The sequence below is a fragment of the Lemur catta genome, chromosome 2 (assembly GCF_020740605.2).
Source record: "Lemur catta isolate mLemCat1 chromosome 2, mLemCat1.pri, whole genome shotgun sequence".
Lineage (NCBI taxonomy): Eukaryota > Metazoa > Chordata > Mammalia > Primates > Lemuridae > Lemur > Lemur catta.
Genome location: NC_059129.1, coordinates 78,393,797 through 78,417,871, shown reverse-complemented (window position 1 = coordinate 78,417,871; position 24,075 = coordinate 78,393,797).

The window sequence follows — 24,075 nt, the reverse complement described above, 5'->3', positions numbered from 1 at the left end:
CTTCCTCTGTTCATACATATGCAGCGAGGCATTGATTAGTATCCTATGGTGCTGAAACAAATCATCACAAACTTAGTGGCTTAAAAGAACACAAATTTATTGTTTTATAGTTCTAGAAATCAGAAATCAGAAAATGGGTCTTATGGGGCTAAAATCAAGGTTTTGGCATGGCTGCATTCCTCCTAGAAGCTCCAGGGGAAAATCCATTTCCTTGCCTTTTCTAACTTTAGAAGTTGTCCACATTCCTTGGCTTGTGGCTCTTTTGCATCTTCCAAGCCAGCAGTCAACATCATGACCCATGCTCCATGGCCAGGTCTCTTTCTCAGACTCTCCTGCCTCCCTGTGCCCTTTATAAGAGCCCCTATAATTGCACTGGGCTCACCTGAATAATCCAGGATAAATAATCTCCTGATTTCAAAAGTTCTTACCTTAATCGCATCTGCAAAGTCCCATTTGCCACATAGGGTATTCACAGGCTCTGGGAATTAGGATGTGAACATCTTCAGGAAGCCATTATTCTGCCTGTCACAGGCATCATGGGGCAAAACACTGAATCACAGCGGTTGAGACACAGTTGACTTTCAACACAGAGGGGAGAGTAGGGCAGGTGACTTGAAGCCCCCTTCCCCATCCTGTGCCACAGGTTGAGTTTGGTATGTTTAGGATGCACAGAAAACGAGAGATTCGGTAGTCTATAAATATCAAGAGACATACAGCTTGGTGATTTATGTAAGAAAATCTCTTAGCCTTTATCTTATTTAATAGTTCTTTTTTATTATTGAGAAACAGGTTAAACTCCTCTTCTTTTAGCCTTCTATAGAGGCACTCTTCCCTCTAGAAACAAAGTCCAGTGCTCAGGTTATGACCCCCACAGACCTTCTCCTATCCCTCTGCTCACTCCTGCACACACACTGATTGAAGAAGGAGTTCCCCAACACCTGTCTGTTCTCTGAACCCAAACTGTATTTCAAAATAATCCTCACCTGGGAGTAGGCATTTCCTTTCCTGTGCTTGTCAGCACTAGGGAAAGGGGCAAGACAGATGGCAAAGATTTCCCAACCCTTCTACAACCTTTAAATCTGCTGTTTGAGATATTCTTAATGAAAAAAAAAAATACTCACTTGTTTTAACTGTTTTAAGCCTTCTCTATGAGTGAATGATTCCACTGTGGATTGTCTTTTGAACCAGGTAAATATTGTCCCAAAATAGCCTATTTTCAAATATTAGGTTTTAAATAGTTTTGTTTTGCTTCTTTAATGATTTTTCTCTGCTGAGCCATAGCAGTCAAGACAGAATAGCTATTTGAACTAGCTATTCTGAATAGCTGTTTGAATAGCTTCAGGACTAATGTGCTTTTTCTAATGTCTTCAGGGAAGCAGTGTATTTCACTCCCTGCATGTGGTGTGCTATTGTGCACAGTGAAGGCCTGGATTACGATTCCTGGATCTCACAGTGTACAATAATATCTGCACACCGGAATTCATCACATGCACATGTGGGGAACAAAACAGCCAGGGAAGCTGGCCACATGCTGTCTAACTTGTGAGACAGAGAAGAAGAAAAATAGATGTTTAAAAATCTCAATCTACCTGTTGCCTACTTGTTTCTCCCATGCTCTATCGTATAATTGATCCTGATAGAAGAAGCAGCTGTCCTCGCCTGGACCTCAGTTTCTTAGTCTGTAACGTTAGGAAGCATTGCCCAGCTCTCTATGTCCCTAAGTCCTGTGAATCTGTGCCTCCCTCCTCCTCCTAGGTCTAGGAAACCTAGCTCTTTTTTTTTTTTTTGAAACAGGGTCTTGCTCTGTTGCCTAGGCTGGAGTGCAGTGGCATGATCATAGCTCATTGTAACCTCAAACTTCTGGGCTCAAGCAATCCTCCTGCCTCAGCCTCCCAAAGCACTGGGATTACAGGCATGAACCGTTATATCCAGCCAAGGCCAGCTCTTGACATTTACATCATTTATTTTTTGAGGCTCTGAGTTCACCTTGAAAAGCCCAGAACATGGGCTGTCTTTTCCCAGAGCCACACTGGGTATTTGTTTTGTCTGGACACTTCGTCAGTCCCAGCCTCTAGAGAAAGTCTTTCAACCCATCCCTGTGCTTGAACCACACTTGCTTCCCACACCCAGGTTCCTGGCCAAGACTGATTACTGGAGGCATCTGGAGTTTTTTGACTTGGAACTCAAGTTGCATTTTTTTCTTAATGAATTGGCTTTATCTTCTTTCTCAGAAATAACATCACCGTATCCTGTTTGAAAAATCCCTTCTTGGACTTAGAATAATGTATACACTAAAAAATAATAATAATAGAAATCAATAGGACAGAAAATGTGTTTGTGCTATCCAATCTTGGTTCTTGGAAACCTTGGAACATGGAGCTACTGGCTCTCTGATTTTCTTAGCAACTTTCTAGCCCAGAGAAGTTGAGCATATGCATAACAGCACAAAGCCAGGGACCAGCAAGATGGAGGGCATGTTTTGGGGGGCAGTATTTCAATGAATGACTGAAGCCTTGATGTCTGGTTCCATGGGGTACAGTTACCACCCTAGACAATGCATCTGAGTGGAAGGAAGAAAGGCGGCCAGATTCAGGACTCCGTGTGATGATCAATGTGGTGTCATTCAGCTGCTTCTCAGGAGGAAAGTACCCACTTGCTTAGGATGTGTAGCCTCCTGGGCTACAGAACCTCGTCTAGGCCTCTGCCACACCATGGCTGCAAAAATGGGCAGTGCTTGGAGAAGTGACTGCATTTTTTATTTTAATAGAGTTCTATATCTAATACCAGGCATCATATAGGACAGAAATGTCAGCCAAGTTGTTTGCAAACCTTTGTTTTTCAAAAAACTTAAGTATATTTTTTAGTCATGATTTTTTTAAAGGCATTAAAGTAACTAAGCCTCCTTGGCTAAAATTCCCAGGGCAAAAGTGCGTTGTTGGCCAGCTGGTAATGGCTGAGGAAAGACCAGAGTATAAATAGGTGTAGCAAATTAACAGCCCAAATGATGTAATAAAACTTAAAGGACTGCTATTAAAGCTACTCAACCTCAACTTGAACCTGCCTTTAATTCCTAACATAATCATATAAAACATTTATAATCATATTTTTGCTCAAATTATGCCTTCTTTCTCTTTCTTCCTCCTCTGCCAATAAAGCAATCAGTTCAGTTCTATGACAAAAATTTACATTTTGAAGCATTGTATATAAATGATGAATAAAAAGACACCTTTAAAATCCAGAAAAACGCAGTGACCCTGTGCTTTTAGGAAATCATTGCTTATGATTTCAAAACAAAATGCAGGCCTTTCAGTGCAACTGACACCATTATAAAAGTATGTCATTATAACCAATAAATAAAATGCTGTTTTGTTAAAGAACAGTCATCTCTCTTGATATGATTTTCATCCAATGTAAAGGCCAAAGTTGGCATTAGGGTAGAAAACTGGAACAATGAAAAAATATTTCTGTAACGTTTGCATTCTGGCCACAAGGAAGAAAACTAGATTCAAAATAATGATCTTCAGGGAAACAAAATTAATTCAAAGTTCTCAGGAAAAACTATTTAATGGCTGTTCTGTGTGGAAGCCATTATCGCATCTTTAAATAAAATAGTAGTTTTTATTTGAGGCCCATTATAAATAACTAAGAAAAATGGATTGGTCAAAGAGAAGAGTAAAAATACTGATAAGATAGTAGTAAGGAGTAATCGCATATCAGGAGACGAGATTCGTTTCCCGGTTGTGAGTTGTGCTTCACATTCACTAACCTCTGTGTTCAACTGCTGCTTTATGCCACTCAATTCCTAATTTGATTGTTTTTTATGCTGCTAGAATGAATGACACTGTCTGATTATTTGGCACCAAATGAGGCTTTTCATCTATTCATCTGCAAATGAATAGTGCTCTAAGTGCAGACCACTAAAACATATTTTGTGTGCAAACATACATTTGGGGGTATGCATTCGGGTAATTTTGTTAAAATTGTTTCTCTCAATTGGGAGTTGGGTGGGGAAAGGTGAAGGAAAATACTACGAGCATTTGAATAATTCTCAAGGATTTGAATCATTCAAAAGCGAAATCGTGAGGTCCCCTGACTGGTACAACAGAATTCTGTGTGCATGAACAAAGTCAGGAAAATACTGGGTAGGCGGCAGACAATACAAAAAGTACTACCCTAAACAGTCTATAAAGTTCTTCAAAACTCAATCGTGTTTCATGGTCTTTCTTTTCTTTGAAGAGAATTTTTTTCCTCAATTAAATTATCCTTGCAGTAAAAAAAATTGCATTTCCATTTTACAAGGTTCAATAAAGTTGCCTCATGCCAAGTGTGTTTTTCTGGTTCCAGATAACTAGTGCAATGCCAGCATGTTTTTTATGTGGTCTCAGCCATAGGTGATCAGAATCGCACTTTATGAGGTCGTAACTGGGACCTCAGATCGCATAGTGCCAAGTGCTTGTAATAGGTCCCCAACCCAAATTGTGCTCCTCTGTCCCTTATTACAACTTCCTTCCAAATTCTTCCATCACCCCTTCACCTTCTTACAAGTCAGGGATTTTACTGGAAACATGTGCTTCAAGCAAACCATGCAAGGGCAGACTCATCAATGGTTCTAGAAGGAGTGGGACTCCTTAATGGAATAAAAAGCCCTGCCACTCCGCCTAGTGCTGGAGCCTCTTCTCCAAGCTAGGTCATTGTGGATGGAGAGCTCGCTGCTATCCAGGGCATGTCACCTTGAATTAAGATGTAATTACTATCCTGGCAGACTACCATTACCAAGGATAAACAGGTGGGTGCAGTTAGCAGTAATTGATCCCTGTCTCTGACTCATAAAGAACCTGGCACCCTCCCCACCACCGTTAGCAAATCCCAGAAGCCCCAGTCATCAGGTAATTGCTTGATTGGGACTGGATTAGTCCTGGGGGCCAGAAGTGGCTGATACGAAAAGGAATATACAACTTGGAACTAATTATTTTCCTGTTGTATTTGGCATTTCAGTAGAAAGAAACCCAGGATCACATTAGAATGCTAATGAAGAGACTTTTTCACCTGAGTCTTAATCGTAGTATCAGCTTCTACTCTTCCATCACATCTTTCTTTCGCCACACAGCTCTTACCCAGACATTGGTGAGTATCCACTGTGTGGTGAAGACAATACGAGTTCGGAAAAGAAAGCCTGAGAGTTAAACCTGGTAGACCAGGAAAACAAGCAATTATCTGAAAAATTCTGACCCCTAATCTTTTGTGTCCTGCACTGCTCAAATTACTCAGGTAAAAATGGGGCTTCTCCTAAATTGTCTCAAAATTGCTTCAATTTCCTTTGCTAGTGGAGATTTCTTTGCATTGTGCTTTTTCAGCTGAAAGGCGTTTCAAGCAAGAATGAAGATAGACATTGTCCTTGTGTCAATAGGGTGGGCGCGGGGTTTCTGGGACATTAGTGTGATTGTCTGTGTTTCTTTTCTCACTGATCATTGCTCTCAGACAGCCCTAGAATGCTGATGCTGGTTCTATGGCCTCGTATCGGCTGTAGCCTCAGACAAAGCTGTCAGGGAGGAAGAGCGAGCGCCTGGCGAGGAGAGAACAGAATCTGTGATCACATAGACCCAGGTTCTTCTCCTGGCTCTTCTACCAGTTTCCTGCGTGGCGTTCTATAAATTGTTTCATCTCTAGTTCATTCCTGGTCTGAGAAAGAACAAGGTCGAAAGAATTATTGTGATGGTCAGATAAAATAGCATAGATTTAAGCAGGTAAACAGCACCTGGGAAATACAAGCAGTTAATAAGCAATTTCCCTCCCAGGAAGGATGGCCATACATTCTTGTTTTCCTCTTGTCTTCATACAATTATTAGCAGTGCCCCAAGTGTGCCAGCTAGGATGATAAATTACATGGTTACTCTACACCTAGGCAAAGTTGGGTTTTGACCATGTCCTACCTCTCTTTGTGGTAACACCCTCTGCCTTTGTCAGAGTACGTCAGTGGTAAGGAATGAAGCTCACTCCAGCCAGTTTAAGCAAAAAGGGGAATTCATTAGAAAGGTGCACAGATAGTTCCCAAAGCAGCCAGGCTTCATGAGGGGCCAGACCTCAGAAGCTGGTGTCATGTTCTTCTCTACAGAGCTAAATGTTCTCTTGATTGCTTCTCTCTGCGCATCTGGTTTTGTCTTTTCAAAGACAAATGGCTGCTGCTGCCTTCGCAGGTCTGTGGCCACCATTATCTCCAGCTTTATCTTCGGTTCACAAGTCCATCAGACATTGCCTGAAGTTAGATTTGTAGCTCCAGTGTCCATATTCCTGAATAAAAGAATGCCTGGTTTTTTCATGCACACAAATGCACTCCAAATACACTGCCTTGGGTCCAGTGTTCACCTAAGGTCAAGTCAGTTGTGATTAGGGAGGAGATAGGGTGTTGCTCCCCACTTAGCGGTCTCTGAGAGCATTTTCTCCAAGAAGGGAGCATGAGAAGTTTGTCCAACAAGGGTCTTGGGGTGGAGAATAAATGGATGATGGAGACAAAGAGGATCTTTTTAGTAACTCCACCCCTCACGTAATATTCTAACGTCCCACTGAGACACTTTCCCACTGTTGCTCCCCAAGAATGATTTCCATGCTCCCAGAATTCATCAAACTTACACTTCTGGGGTCTCATTATTTCAAGTATTTTCTCCATGCTGGGTGACATGAAAGCTGTTGTCTGTCCCCAGATGCTCATATTTGATGGTGAATGTAAATGTTCCCTCACCATTACCTGGCAACACGTGTTCATTTTACCAGAGGCTTCCTAGGGACAGGGTGCTGCAAACTAGCACTTCTCAAACTTTTCCAACAAAGTGGCCCTTACTGTAGAAAAAATTCATATGCTTAGGGTTCTGGGTTGTCAGTACAAAGCAAATGTGAAATTTTTCACATTTTAGCTTTTAAACTCAGTTAAAATTTGCATTTTATAACACATTAATGTTTGCTCTGATATAACTTCTCTCAAATTTTGGAGTGGAGCCACTGTTCTCAGACAAGGTACCATGATTCTCCTGCAATTTAGTGCATCAGGCATACTGCTGTGTATCTATGGACTATGCAGGGCCTGGCTGACAAACATGGATTTAACCCAATGAAAGGGAAATAATAGAGGAAATTTAGGCATCAGGATGAGTCAGTGGGGGATCTTTGTTTGGCCTCTCAAATCACCTGACATTTGAACATCTATGCATAGGGTTGGGTCTGAATGCTATGCATCCTTTCTCCCACTTTCTAGAGACAGATATGGATTCTAATCCCAGTTCTATCTGAGTTCTCCCAATTCTCCAACTAACTAGGTATGAGATATTGAGCAAGTTGTTGGATTTCTCTTTATCTCAGTTTCTTATTTATATGTTAGAGAGGTTAATAGAAGACTTCTGTGAGAACTGGGTGAGGTACCATATGCAAACTCCCTGGGATGGTATCTGGCACCTGTTATTTCTCCTTGTATCTTTCTTTCATTTCTTCCATATGCACATAGATTGCTCTCTCTCTCTCTCCTTTCCCAATAACTTACACCCTTCTTTGGTCACGTGAGTGTAGTCTTATCTCTTTAGTTAAAGTATCTTAATATTCTGGGGCCTCAGGAAAAAAGAAAAAGACAGGGCTGAAAATCAGGCTGGTTTCCTGCAGCTCTCAGAGTTGCTACTTATTCCCTTTTTCCAAATGTAAATGAAATGTTCCTTGTATTGTCATTGACATCTTCTTTTCTTCCCTCTCCTGCTTTCATACACCATATGGAACCCAGAAACGAAAGGGTTACCAAGGAAAGGCAGCACGAACAATTTCAGAATTTAAGGCATGAAAGGAGAAGTATCGGCAAGGCCCATCCACTCCTGGGGGCCCCAGATGACTTAGAGGAAGCACTAGTGACTACCTTAGGGAATCTCTCTGGTTCATCCCTCCTGTTTCATGCCTCGTTTCTGCCTTTCTCCCCAGCCCATGGTCTGGTCCCTCTTTGCCCATCCTCATACCCAGCTTTGGCTCCCGGAAGCTCAGCATAGTGATTCAGGCTGGTTTATGCTTGTATAGAAGGCCAAAAAAAAAAAAAAAAAAAAAAAAAGGCAGAGGTGGATTTGGTCTTCTTGCTAAAACTCTCCTGAATGAGTTCTTCAGAGTACAATATAACATGGACCCTGAAACTTGGGATCCTAAAGGCTGCAGGCCCTAAAATGAAGAAGCCTTTTCCATGCTGAGATAGGTCTGCTCCACTGTTGCCTGCAGACGGAGCAAGGATGATGTAAGACACCCGACAGGGAGACCACAAAGAAAAGGGCTCATCTTGGGACTATAGCACAGTCTTTCCTTCTGAAAATTGTTTCAAAGACATATCAGATAAAAACAAAACAAACCCCAGTAGATCCTTGAAGACCCTTAGACTTAGCATACCCTTAGTATAGAGGGCCAGCGTATCAGCTGGCAGTCACACATTCATCTCCTTCCTCTGCCCCCACACCCATGCAAGGTGGAATCCCAAGGCAGGAGGGTGGCAGGAAGAATCACTACTTGTAAAGGGCCCAATATCCTGAGCATAAGTAGCAAGTGCCTCAGGATATGGAGAAACTCAGTTTACGGAGAACCAGGTATTTATTAGTCAGCTTTTGTTATATTAATGCTATATAATAAGCCGCCCTACAGCCCAGTGGCTTACAACAAAAAGAGTTTCTTCTCCCACTCATGGGTTTGGGGATCAACTGGGGCTCTGATTATCTAAGCTGGGGCCAGCTGGGCTTGGCTTCAGGCTGTGGGCTGGGTTCACACTGCGCCAACAGGTGTTGACTCTGAGTTCTAGACTCCAGAGGCAGTGGCTACTGGGAGCATCCCAGAGGATCCCTGGGGCTCAAGTCTGACTCAAATTGAGCAAGCACATTTAAAATTCTACCTGAGCCACGTCCACTAACATTTCATTGGCCAAAGCAGATCACATGGCCAAGCCTAAACTCAATGAGGTTATGGAATAGAACTCTATCCCAAGGAGAGGAAGTCGAGTGACTCTTTTCTGAACAATAATCCATTCTGTCACTCTGTGTTTAGTCATGTATGGTTCCCAACACCACAGATTCATTGAACCCTAGGAGCTTAGAGTTGGAGGGGAAGTTAGTGGTTATCTAGTACAAACTCCCCTTCCCGACACAGGGATGCTCTCCACAACATTTCTGGGAGGTGGCGATGGAGCTTCAGTTTTAGCACATCCATATGATCTAGAACTTTCACTATCTTTGAAAAAGAATTTTACAAAGTTCCCATTTAGAAAGCTCTTCCTTAAATTGTGCATAAATCTGCTTCCTTTTTTCATTCATGTGTCTTGGCTCTGGTTCTGGAGCCATAACATTTAGTCCCTTATCCAGACGGTGCACCGTTAGCAAGAGTCTGCTTAACCAGGCTGTGGCCCCTGTAGGAGGCCTAGGAACCACTCTAGAGTCTAGGTCAAATCCTGGCCCTACCACTTATAGCTGTGTGTGTTTACAATGTCTCTCTATTTCATTCATTCATAAAATGGGGATAATAATATTCATACTACAGAGATATTTTTAGGCTTGAACAAGGTAAATGCCTATAATGCATTCTAGTAAGTACCTGATAAACTTTGACTATTATACCATAGGGCTGAATAACACAATTGTTACCTCATGCCTTCTTCAGACAAAATATCCTGTGTTCTTTCTACTGTGTTATGTGTGTGTCTTCTTCTCCTCATCCTCTAGTTTAGTGCACTTGTCTGCTGTGATCTCATCAGGCACAAGGGAGTCCATGCACGTTCTCCCTCACCTTCAGGACAGCAGCTTCTCAGTGCGGTCCAGGAGGGGGTGGGACGTCCTGCAGCCCACACATCGTCAACTCACCCAAGCACGCACCCTTTCCACTCTCGCTTCCACATGGATCGTTAGCAAGTAGCCTTCCTGATACTGTATTTCTACAGAACACTTTTTAAAAATTTAAATGCATAATTTTATATGTATTCTGATTAAATTTTGCCTTTTACTTTGCCTACTTTCTATTCTTTTAAGATCTTTTTGAGTCCTGAGTCTGTTTTAATTTTCCCAGTTTTTTATTTTTGGTTTTTTTTTTTAACCTCTGTAATTTTGATGAGTGTATCCTTATGATTTCATCCAAATCACTAATAAATCTGTTGAATAGGACCAAGGCTACTTCAGAAGTTCACTGAAGTCTGTCCTCTGGGTTCTTTCATTCAATCATCAGAAATGTAGTAAGCACATCCTAAATGCCAGACTCCTTACAAGGTAGGCTCCTTGCAAGGCATGAGGGATACGATGGTGAGAAGAATAGCTAGCCATGGTCCCTGCCCTCGTGGAGCATGCAGTTTGGTGGGGGAGCCGGACATTGATTGCATAGTCATGCCCATAAATGTATAATTATAAAATGTGATAAATATTTTGGAAGAATAATAAATGGTGCTGAGAGGAGAACCTGGCCTGGTCTAAGGATTCGAGAGAGTTCCCTGAGCAGGTGCCATTTGTGCTGGGAGTCGACAAGGTAGAGAGGAGGAGGGTCCTGCAGGCAGAGGACACAGCACAGGCCACGATCTAGCTATACAGCCTTGCATGCAGGAGGTGAGTAAAGGCCAGCATTGCTGACACACATACTGAGGGAAATGACATGAGACAAGGGTCTTCATTAGAAGTTGGGTCTTTATTGAGAGAGCAGTGGAAAGCTTTGTAAGCCTCTAAGCAGGGGAGTAGCACGGTAAGATCATCATTCTTAAAAGATCATTCAATGTGGAGGGTGATTCAGAGAGAGGGAAGAATGTTTATAGGGAGAGCATTCAAGGGGATATTGTAGTAATTCAGGCAAAAGATGAAAGCAGTTTGGACTAGTGTGCTAGCAGTGGAGCTGGAGAGAAATTGATGGATTCAAGAGACACTTAGGAATAAAACAGACAGGAATTATTGATAGCTTAGATACGAGGAGTGAGGAGAAGAGGTATAAAGGATGGCTCTTAGTTTTTCATTTTTATAACTACGCGAATGGTGGTACCCTCAATTGTAGCAGGGAATACTGGAAACAGAGCAGGTTTAGGGGAAGGAATGGGATAAGTTTGATTTCAGACATGTAGCGTTTGGGTACCATTGAAACATCTAAATAGAGATGTTGAGAATTAATAGTAATAGCAAGCATTTATATCATGCAATGTGTCAGATGCTGTTCAAAGCACTTTGTACATATGAATTCATTTATTCTTTGTAAGTGCAGTCCCCAACCCCTGGGCCTTGGACCAGCACTGGTCTGTGGCCTGTTAGGAATTGGATCACACAGTAGGAGGTGAGTGGCAGGTGAGCAAAGGAAGCTTCATTTGGATTTACAGCTGCTCCCCATCGCTTGCATCACAGCCTGAGCTCTACCTCCTGTCAGATCAGCAGCGGCATTAGATTCTCACATGAACACAAACCCCACTATAAACTGTGCATTCGAAGGATGTAGGTTGCGTGCTCCTTATGAGAATCTAATGCCTGATGATCTGAGGTGGAGCTGAGGTGGTGATGCTAGCGCTGGGGAGTGACTGCAAATGTAATAAATGTAATGGGCTTGAATCATCCCCAAACCATCCCTCACCTCGACCCCCACCCCTGGCCATGGAAAATTGTCTTCCATGAAACCGGTCCCTGGTGCCAAAGAGATTGGGGACTGCTGCTTTATAATTACCATATGTGGTAGGTATTATTATTAAAAATATAGAGGAATTATAAAAATTGGGAAGGAAACAGGCACAGAGAAGTTAAATAATCTTCCCAGGGTTGCACAGTTAGTCAGTAAAGAATTTAATATGCAAGTTTGGAGCTGAAAAGTCTGGACTGAAATTATAAATTTGAGAAATTGGCAAGCTATAGGTATGGAGGAAATTGTTCCAGAAAGAAAGCTTAGAGTAAAAAGAGCTGAAAGTTGACATAGAAAAACTATTCACAATCTGTAAATATGGCCAAGAGGATGACTGCATGTCCTTTCAATGTCACCCTGAGTCATTGTTTATCAGGCCCACCCACAGATTATTTAATTTTCTTGGAAAATATACCATTGTTTAACTTTGCTTTTTACTATTAATGAAGGGCTTTGATACTGTGAAGTTCCATTTACTTGTACATTTGTGTTTGGTGGAGATGCAAATGATTTCTATCTTGTAGAAAAGAAAATCCCAAAGGTTAAAGCTAATGAGAACATTAGCCAGTTTTATGCCCAAACAGCAGTCTTATTCTAACTTTCTTACAAGGACTACATAAACCCCAATTCCTTGAATCTTTTTAGAATCAGCTTTACCATTTTTCTACTTCCATCATTAAATAGTGAGTTGAATAAAACCGTTGACACATGTTTATTCTCTATTTGTAAGAGTCATGTGTTAACTTCTGAGAATTGCACTATGAAAGAACTTGGCCTTGAACATCTTTAACAGTCTTCGAGAGTGATTTTACTAGCCACAAATCCAACCCCTATTACCAAGCCCACATTTCTTCTTTTCATTTATTCATTCTTCAAAAAGATATTACTGGAAAACTATTTAGTACAAGACATCGTATCAAGCTCAGGACATGGGAGAGAGATTGAAATACAAAAATAATACCTTTGAGGTGCTCATGGTCTATGAAGGGAAAGAAATCAACAGGAAACCATAATATGGAAAATGCCACACAGGAAGAATGCTGGAAAGTACATGAGAAGGGTTGGCCCCAGGCCTTAAAGGATGAAGGGGACTGTGCCAAGTGGAAAGAGAAGGAAGGACGGGAGGAATAAAATGAACAGAGGTGAGAAAGAGCGAAAGAAGACCTCGTGAGGGATTTTGTTAGTGTTTTGGGGACATTCAAATACCCTTTGCTTTGGTAGCCTCCACTCTGCCAGTTTAGGTTCTGTGAGAATGGCTGAGCCTGGGAGCCCAGGCTGCTCCCAGTGCTTCCTGCCCTTCGTCCTGCAGTCTCAGAAATGATTCTTGGTCACAGAATCTCCTACCCCTCTGCTAGAACACAGAAGGATAGTATATGCAACCTGATTGTACATCTGCCCCTTTCTATTGTTGTGGGCATGCATCTGCTGTGGTCTGAATGTTTGTGTCCCCCACAAGTTCATATGTTGAGAACTAAACCCCCAGTGTAATGGTATCAGGAGGTGGGCTGTTGGCAGGTCATGATGGTGGAGCTCTCACGAATGGGATTAGTGCTCTTTTATCAGGTGTTGGGCAGATGGGAGGGAGAGGAGGAGAGGATGGGTATATTCACACCTAATGGGTGTGGTGCTCTCCGTCTGGGAGATGCACACACTTGAAGCTCTAACTGAGGGGGGGGACGGTGAAGGTAATATATGTAACCTAAACATTTGTATCCCCATAATATGCTGAAAATAAAATAAAATAAAAATTTAAAAAGGTTCTTAAGCATATGAAAAGATGTTCAATTTTACTCCTAACAAGAGAAAGGAAAATTCAAAATATACTGGCATACTATTTCTCACTGGGGGAAAAAAAAAAGAAGCCCAGAGAATTGCCTTGCCCCTTCCACATGTGAGAACACAGTTAAAAGTTACCATCTATGAACCAGAAAGTGGGCCCTCAACAGACACTAAACCTGCCAATGTCTTCATCTTGGACTTCCAGCATCCAGAACTTTAAGAAATAAATTTCTGTTGTTTATAAGCTACCCAGTCCCTGGTATTTTGTTATAGCAACCCGAATGGACAAAGACAACATCCATATGAGAGTTTTGGGTCAAGAACTAAAGTTCGTCTTTAATTGTTGAAAAAGAAAACTAATAACTATAAAAACAGAGGAGTAAAAAATAGCTACATCTGGGTTTCTGGATTTATTTTTCTGAGAAGGTGGCTTTGAAACTCACGTATAAAATGGACAAGCCAACTATCCAAAAGTATGCTTTAAAAATGCTGTTCCTAAATGAGTTCCGTGTGAAATCAGTGGAAGCATCCTTTTGTGTGCCCTGCTCAGTGCTAAAAGGCTCTTACTTTGTACCAGGCATTGTGCTAGCTTCTTTCACCTGCTCATTCTCAATTCTCACAATAACCCAGTAGGATTGTTCTTTCCATTTTACAAAAGAGCAAAGTGACATTCAGAAAGAGTAAGTAGAGTGCCAAAGGTCATGGAATTGGGATTTTAATCCAGACCTTCCAACGTAAAGGACACAAATGTATTTTAAAGCAATCGGGTGCCAGGTGCTGTTTCATGTTTGGGCTCCCTGGCTCGACTGGCAGGTAACTGTGACCCCCATGTTCCTCTTACATGCTTGGGATTACTGGCCACATTCCCACAGTGCCAAGAGGAGATCCTGGAGCTCCAGGTCTTTTATTATTTCCAAGCCCCAGTCTAGGGGGCCTTTACTCTCAGAACTTCTGTGAACTCCTTAGAAAATCTTGTCTAAGATCTTCCACAAAGACCAAATAGTCCCTTCTTGGCCTCCAGAAGAAACCTGGTTTTTACACCTGCACAGTTCATTTTATTTCCACAAATATTTATGGAACCTGTATTATGTGCCAAGCACTGCTCTGTGCCCGAAGTCACCAGGGATGCTAACATATAAAAGACATAGTCATTGCCCTAAGGAGAGTATGTTGTGTAGCATCAACTAGGGAAGATCAAATGTGCAAAGCGCCACTTGATGAGGGTCCAAAGACTCTCTGTGGGATCTAAGCTGAGATAGCCTGTTTGGAGGACAATTTGGCAGCAGTATTGACCAACATGTTAAATATGTATACTCTGATGTAAGATTTTTCATCTATAAGTTTATCCATAGAAATGGTCACCTACATACATGAAGGTATATATAAAGGTGCATAGCAGATTTGTTTTTAACAATGGAGTGTCAGAAAACAAATACTCATCTAAATACTACACTGAAAAGAACAAATCTCATTTTTATGTACTGACATGAACATCTGTCCAAATATAATCTTCATAGGTAATTCCAAAACAATGTAGAATATGGTTTTATTTATTAAAAAAATTAATATGTCGTGTGTGTGTGTGTGTGTGTGTGTGTGTGTGTGTGGCAGGCATATGTGTAAATGACAAGAGAAGGTTCTGGATGGACACAACAAATTTCTGACAGGACTTCCTTCTGGAGAATGGGAATAGGGTTGGGGTAAAGATGGTCTTTAACTTTTAATATATATATATATATATATATATATATATATATACACACATGTATATATATATATATGTAATTTAAATTGTTTTTTATCTTAAATATACATTTATAATAACTTAAAAGTTGCCCCATGAGAAAAGCACAACGTGCTGTAGGATGTCTGGAAAGATCGTGCGGGAATCCTGGGGGGATCCCACAGTAGATGAAGAGGTACACTTAGGTTAGGCCTCAAAGGACCGGGAGTATTTCAGAATAAGAAAGTATTCCAGAGGGGAAATGGCCTGAGCAGAAGGCATGCTCTGTATTCTTCTGGGGCATTTTGACGGCAGCTGGCAGAGGCCTGGGTGCTCAGGAAGCCCTGAATGACCAAATGAATCGTTGAAGCAACAGCATCTCTGAAAAACTTTCCATGCTTCTCCTCTTTCATTTAGTTCTTTCATGTGTTTGCCCAGCGCTTGCATTATCATAGCTGCTTGATAAACATTTGTGATAGAACAGCAGCAAACAAGGAAACAATTTTTTTTTTAATTTTCTTAATGCAAGTGACTACAGGGTAGCTGAATTCATGACCAATTTTCTCAATAAGTCCAGGTATAAAACAGGAATATTTTCCCTTTTTATCACCTGCAAAGACCAAGGAAATTAAATTATCTGCTTATCATGTGATGCATGGTATCGTGTGTACTGTACACCTTCATCATAGCACTTATTAAACTTATTAAACTCTGCTCTAATTTTCTTCTCAACTTGAATATAAAGTCTTTTGAGGACAAGAAAGATGTCTTTTTCCTTTTCTTCTTTCTTTCTTTTTTTTTCTTTAATATCCACTGGGCCTACTATTTGAAACAAAACAGATGATCCAAAAATGTGGTTGAATAAATGAATATGCCAATAAATGAACTAATCAAGGTTAAGATGAGAAATAAATAAATACATAAATAACAGGGGAAAGGAGTTGGTGCTCAACTGTGAACAGCTGTGAAGGCCAGGCTAAGGCGCTCGGGCCTAGTCTGAGGGCAGTGGGAAGCCAGTAACATTTTTGTATAGGTAACAAAATTACCAGAGCCGGTTTCGAGGGTGGAAAGGAAGAACAGTTAAGGAACTCTTTATATAGTCAAGAGACGAGGGAGTAAACATGTGAAGGTACCCTAATCAGATCAGAGTTGATTCAGTTGACAGAAAAAGCATCACAATGAGAAAAAACAGGGGGAACACGACAAGTTTTTATCAACATCTGATTCCATGCAGAACGGGTCAGGTGTTTTCTTTAGGGAAGGGTGGGAGAGAAAAGGAGGAAAGTGCCATCGAAGGGGAAGAAGAGAGAATGAACAGGTGATGGTGTCGCTGAAGACAAAGATCGCCCAGTTCTCTGTTTTCCAGGGCAGCTCCTTTCTTTCACCTACGCACAGAGTATCGCGGGTCTGTGTGACCGCCGGCTCACGGTTGCTATTTAGCAAGGACACTGGTGCAAGACAATAAAGTAACGAAAGACCCTTGCTCATGTATTTTAAGATAATATAAAGAAGCAAGACTTAGCAGGAGCCTTTGTTATTTTAACCGATAATGCGGAAGACAGAAAGAGAGCGGAGACTTAGAAACATAAGAGCAAGCCTGAGCTACTGAAGCATAGAAAGTTCCTGAGGCCTCTTGCACCAAATGAGCCCATCCTGCTGTTGCAGCATTCCTCATTACATATTTCAGAGAGGAAATAAATAAAATTGGTGTCAAACGAAATATTTACTGTTTTGACGGAAGAGGACATGAATAATCGCAGGCTCTTTGTATTAATAAACTCTGGGGACCACTTTCTGCTGTCAAATTCCAGCAGTAGCATTTGGCAAAGTAATGCATGAAGCTACGCGGTCAGGCGAAGAGAAATACTAGAGTAGCCAAGGGAGGAAGGGGAAGAAGAGTTGCTTGTTGGGCTTTCAGTGAAAGCCCTTTGATAGAATGACAGCGAAGATGGAGTTCTCCTTAAAACAAGGAAATAAACTTTTAAAAAATAAATTTTTAAAAATGCAATGACTTTAGGAGTTGCTGAATTCATGCCCAATTTTTTTGGAGTCCGGGTCTTCCCAACCCTCTAAGCTCAATCTGGGACAACTCTGAAGGGCCATCTGTAGGAGACTGGCTGGGCCTGGCATCCTGGTGACCTTTCATGTGTCCATATAGTCAAGGCTTGAAGCACGCCAGGCTTAGCTGAGTCTTGGTGAGATGCCTTGTGATCCCTGCCCCTGCAACAGGAGAGGGTGGGACGCCTGTAAGGAGCTGCTCTGGGCCATCGCCTCCCTGTGACCCCTGGGAGGCCATGAAGAGTGACTTGCTCATAGGTTGTGGTGGGGGATGTGGCTTTCTGCCCCCGCCCCCCAGAGGAGGGCTGCAGACTATAAAACCACTTAGCTGCAGTCTAAAATTGGTTCTCAGCAACTGGGTATCCCACAACCCACGTGTCAGTCACATGGTCCCTGTTACTTCAGTGCCATCCTTTCTGGTGTGTGAGACAAGGGCCATGGGGCTGGAAACTTTGGTTTATTCTTCTTTTTGCTGTCTACGTAAGTAATAAACTGTCTAAATCTAAAAGTGGCTCATTTTATCTTTATCAGCAGAATCAGTCAGCCTTTGGCCTTTGGCCCTGTCTTGTATGTTTGTATTTGATGCTCATCACAGCTCCCGAGGTTTCTGCAGGACTGGCTGAGGCCTCAGCAGCAATTGCGTTGCAGATCAGCTTTTCTCTATGCCCCGTGTACCCTCCTCACTTCCCGACATGTGTTTTTCCCAAGAGCATCTCCCGATAAACCTGCACACAGCTCTCTGTCTTAGTGCCTTTGCCAGACCTAAGGTAATCGGTCCTAGCAGTGGTGCCAGAAAGCAGACTCTAAAATGGGATTTGGAGATGGATTATTCACCCATCAGCTGGCCAGCAGGACCTCATCACTGGTGGTAGACAGAACCTCTGACATGCTGCAGAGGTGCAGTTGTTAAAAGTCTCACCGAGGGGGAGCTGGGATGGGTACTCGTGGAAAGTATGTACTGGATGGAGCAACACTTCTGGTGCTTCAGAGAAGTGGAGGAAATTGTAACTGAAAGACTGCATTGGGAGGCTGTTGCTAACTGCTATTGATTGGTCAAAGAGAGTTAATGAAAGGCTCAGGTGTGATTAATCATCAATTCAAGGCAAATTGTGAAAGCCAGAGGGCCTCCTTGGTAGCATTGAATAAAGCCTAATCTTCTACATCCAGAGGGCAAACCTACAGGATGACCAAGCTCAGGACTTAATCAGATCAGCAAAGCTTCAGAGCAAGTTGAATTCTCAGCCTCAGCCAATCTCCTCTGCCAAGGCCAAGGCCCTAATAAGGAAGGTCTGGGACCCTGGCATCTGGGGCTATCTGGGTAAACGTACTTGAGGCCTTGACATGACAGACTCCCCTGAACGCACTGGGTCTGCAGAAGTGGCTCACTTGCCCGTTTTGGAGGATGCCGATACTCTTTCCCTCTGCCTGGAGAAATAACCTTAAAAAGGTTCAGGGACCTGTCATATCACGGAAGTTTGGGGAGTGCAGTGATCTGGGCCATGCCAGAATATTCCTACAAAATAAAGAAAAAATTATTGCATCTTGTCCTTCCTACCACCAAGAAAGAAGCACAGCTCTTGGTAAGGCCTTGTGAGGTTCTGGAAGCAGCATATTTAGCACTTGGGAATACTGTCTTGACCCAATTTCCAAGTGACATGGAAGACTGTAGGCTCGGAATGGGGCTCAGAGGAAGCCAACCCAGGACTGTAGGCTCGGAATGGGGCCCAGAGCAAGCCAACCCAGGACACAGCCCTGCTGCTGGGACCACGTGATTTGCAGACCTTCAGGTACTAGAAGTATCTGCAGTGGGAAAAGATGCCAGGTGGAGTTTACAGTAAGCCCAAAAGGAGACTTACACCTACCTAGTCATAGGTCGGGCAGGCCCAGTATCAACTCACTGTTGGATGGCAGTGGCACACCTGCAACTGGGCTCTGGCAGGGCCACAGGACATTAGTAAGCTGCACTAACAGGGAGCCTGTGATATTCACCACAGTAACCCTGACACCTCTGCCACAGCCCACATCTATGCCTGTAGGAGAGATCTCGAAAGATGCTTAACTGAGTGTGTTATGGGCTGAACTGTGTCTCTCTCCTCAAATTCATGTTGAAATCCTAACCCTCAGTACCTCAGGAAGTGACTGTATTTGTAGATACGGTCTTTAACCAGGCAATTAAGTTTAAATGAGGTCATTGAGGTGGACCCTAATTCAGTATCACTGGTGTCCTTACAAGGAGAGTTTAGGACAGACACAGACAAAGGGACAACCCTGTGAGGACACACCAAGGAGGCAGACACATGCAAGACAAGGAGAGAGGCCTCAGAAGAAACCAAACTGCTGACACCTTGACTTCTGGCCTCCAGAATTGTGAGAAAATAAATTTCTCTTCTTTAAGCCACTCAGTGTGCAGCATTCTGTTATAACAGCCCTAGCAACTACAACAGGGGGAAAAGGAGAATAATTTGGCAGTACCTAGAGTAGAATATAGGAGTCAGGACCATTGTTTATCATATTTTATGGAAGAAAATATTAAACATATTTTTATGCTGAAAGGAAAGAGAAGTAGAGTAGGTCTGGGCATTCAGGCCAGGGTACTTTTTACATTATCTCACTGCTTCATCTCTTAGGTTTTTGACGTGGCAAAAAATTGATCACATTAATTTTACTATGATAATACAGTAAGCATTTATGCATCATGACGAAGCGATGTATTTAATCTTGAAAAATCAGTCCAATCAATGGACTGACTCCACCCTTGAAGTGGTAGAGAGAACCTAGTGGCCTAAGGTAAAGACAAATTTAAATAACCAAACTCATTTTGATAAGAGTAAGTTGTGTTAATTAAATATTTGCACCATATTTACAGTCCAATGAAGTTTTTTTTCAGGTTTCCAATTCACTTTGTGTTGAGTAAGCAAAATCATTTTTGCTTTAATATTTTAAAATCAGCATTATTTTAACTGTAATTTTCTTTGAATTAAGTAGATTCTATCTATGCAGCAGCACATGGCTAATTTTCATAAATGGGCACATTAGAATCCACCAGTAAAACTCAGTTCGTATCTACAGACCAAAGAAAATCACTTTCAAAGTAAGTATTAAAGTATGTGTAGGATATTAGGACTTCCCAGTTCAATAGTTTTGACTGTGGCTTCTATAAAATCTAAGCCTCAACTTATTTGACTTTGTTTCATTTTGATTTTGTTTTCTGTTTGTTCTGCTTTTAAATTATGCAAAGCATGACACGGACACTTTGAATACATTCAGCATAAGAATCTACGCTTCTAGTGCTCTCTATATATTCTATTCACGTGAAGAATTTTGAGTATTTTTCATTTTTGTTTGTCAATACATATGTAAACATGAACATAATTTATATTCATTTAATGCAAAATAAAATACCATACGGTAACAGTTGAGTGCTACGGTCACTTTCAGAACCAAATCAAAGCATTTACTCAGCATAAACTTAGTTACACAACATCAATGTCAGTTCAAGTCTCTATATCAGTCAGGCCTAAGAAATAATATAAATTAGAGTTTTAAGCTGCTATATGTATTATATTCTTCATTGGGGGGCAGGCAGAGACTAGGGAACGTAAGCTAAAAATGCTAAATACTTTTATTGATATTTATGCTCATATATATTTTATGTCACAAAGTAATTTAAATAGGAATGGAGGATAAATGCTTTCTGCTTTACAGGGAGGTTTTCTGATATAGGAATCCACAAATAACTGCTGGGCAGTTAAGCATACTCAAGATCAGTTTTTATAGCCTGTGTCAGGAGTTCCAGATTCCTGTCTTCAGTGGTTTGCCTGTATTCTGATTGAATTGGATTTGACTGGAGGTCAGGAGTTAGGAAGAGTATCTTACAGAAAAGTCTTTCTGCACAAACCTAAATGAAGTCCAAGGGCAGCTAGCACACAATTGTATTTCTTTGCTATTGCTACAGTTTACAATTTTATTCCCCACTACTTTCTCCCCTCCTCCCCAGACACACTTGGGCCATTTACTCTAGCGTGCAGGAGTGCTTGTGTCAGCCCCCAGGCCACCCTGACTTCTTACCCTAATGTTCTTATTCTTTCTTTCCATGTTCCGCTCCAGTCAAGGAAACCACTTCCTCAGAAGTTTTGCTTAATTCTTTCATTCCAAGTCCCACCTTTTGATTTTTGCTTTTTTGCTTTTCATTGTTGGTGTTCCCTCTATGAACAATCCAGCACTTTGTGTCTCAAAACTCTCTCAAATCTGAGCTCACCTCTAACCTGAAGTTGCCTGAAGCCCAAGGGAACAGCCCCACACTTGGTCAATGTGGGGCAACAGAGTGGACACTGTCCTACCAGGGAAATGCCTCAAGGTCCAGTCCCAGCTGTCTCTATTTTAGTTATGTGACTCTAGGCAAGTCACTCAACTTCTAGGGACCATGGCCGGCCAACAATAATTTCACAATAATGTTATAATAAATTTTATAATTTAAAACTTTTATAACTATTATAATGGATTTACAATAATTTTACAACAACTGCTATTTCTAATATTTATTAACACATAACAAATTTTTGACACTTTTCTCAAGAATTCTAATTTCTTTTGGCTATGATATTTTCCCCAGTGGATTTTGTGTTCTTTGAGTTATAAGAATTATGACTAATTTTCTTTGAATAATTAACACCTACTGTCTGGCAATGGCTTTATACTCCAATAATATTTGCTGAATGAAAAATATTACAAATTAAAGTAAATAATGTGTGTGACAACAATGTTCCAACATTAAACAAGCTATACAAACAAGAGGTGCTATTTTTCATTCATTCATTAAACTAACAATTCTGGAGTGCCTGCCCCATGTCAGGCACTATGTTAGGCAGAGACAGCTGAAGAAGTCTCTTGTGTGTGGCAGCAATTCTTAATATGAGAGAATTCATTACCGAGCACTCACAGAAAAGTTACTGTAACTGGATAGTCAAGCATGAAGGGAGAGTAAACCATTTGAGCATTGAGAAAGAACATTTTGACTTTATGAGAGCTCTGGTGGTTAGAAATGCAAAGAAAAAATTCTAACTCTAATATTTAATTAACAAATATATTTTACCTAATGTACCCTCTCTCTCTCCTTGTCTTTTTTTTCACTTTACAATGGATAAATCCACATGTTTTAATGTTTTATCTTTTTTAAGGAATTAGATCAAACAAAGAGATTCAAATATGTATAGAGCCATTAATTTGTGAATATCATCACTTTTTTCCAAATGAGAGAAGAATTTATTTAACCTTTTGGAACTTTTTAAGTGATAGTCACCGGGCAAATAGTTCTTTCTCTAGAAAATATTGACTATTAAGAAAAAAACCAACTTAATAGGGCAAGTTATACAATTTAATCCCCCCAAATGTATTAAAATTGTACTTAATACTGGGCCAGGTTCTGAAGGGTGTATCAAATTGATTTAAATATTACTGCTGCCCTCAAGCAGCTTAAATTTAGTAAAAGAGGCAAGATATGCATACAAATATTCAGTCATAATTGTGGAAAATATATATCATAAGGAAGGAGTTAATTTATGCATTGTCAAATATTCAGAGAGAAATTGCCGTTATTGTAAATGGATCATAATGACAGTCTCACAAGGTGCTAAAATTGCTTATGGAGCCTTGAAATAATTAACAAAATGTCTCCAGTGGAAAATCAGTCATTTCTTAGCTATTACCCAAGCCTTTACCACTTAGATTGCCTGCATAATCTCAGAGGCTTTTGTGTAGTAACAATGATTCATCTTGTACTTTATGTAGTCTTTTCTAGAACCATTGTTTGTATCTCTAAATAAAGTCCACACAGACTCAGCTTTTCGATGCAATATTAATGTTGCATGTGCATAGAAATGTTCTCATTTACCTGTCTTTGCTGTTCTTATTCCAGTACTTTAAAAGCAGTTTGCAGCCAAGCCGTTGGTTCCTCTCATCATGTGAAATAGGCTTATAGCTCACATACAGAAGAGGCGTAATAGCTAAATAGTTTTTATTTTAGCCTGGAGGATTGTAGATCTACCCCCTGGGATTTATGCAGTAGTTTCCAACCCCAAGCTAAGTGAAATGTGCATTGTCAGACTTGCTTTACTATTCTTTCAAATGAAAGTTTAATCAACTTGACATTTACAATAAGGAGTGTCTTGGTGACAGCATTTATGAAGCATACAGCAATCTCTATCCAAAAGTAAATATGAAACGTGTAATGAAGAAGGAAGGTTTCAGTGTCTAACCATGACTCTTAAGTCTAAAATCAGTCTTTCAAGGGCTGAGATTTAGCTGAAGCCATCTCATGATTTAAAGGCCATGCTTTTTCCTCCACTGTATTTTTAGGTTTTTATGGGGAGGAAAAAGATTCTACGGTCAAATAAGTTTGGGAAACACCTGGGTCAAACACAGAAAAAAAATATTTGGAACTTCCAATAATATTTAGTACACCAATGTACAATTTGAATTTCCTTAAGAGAGATACAGTATGCAGCTTCTCAGAACTTTTATGATCATAGAAACTTATTTTGTCAGGAAACATCTTTTGAGACCAGTGTTCCGTGGAACACTGGTTTTTTAGTGCCAAAAAACCTTGCTTTCCTGGGTTTTTTTACCTTGTCATTTTCACAATAAAGACTGTTCTTTTATTCTTTCTCTTTTCCTTTCTTTTCCTCATTAGAGCTTCTTGATGTTTCTTAAAACTTCATTTTAAAAAGCTTCCATTTCAGAAGTTAATAGGTAAAATCCAGGTAAATTACTGTTTTACAGAATTTGATATCCCAACATAGCTCTGCTAAATAGGTTTACATGATTTTGGTTATACTATGGTTATTAGATCTGATTTATCATGCAATATATTATTTATAGTTTATGAAAATTGA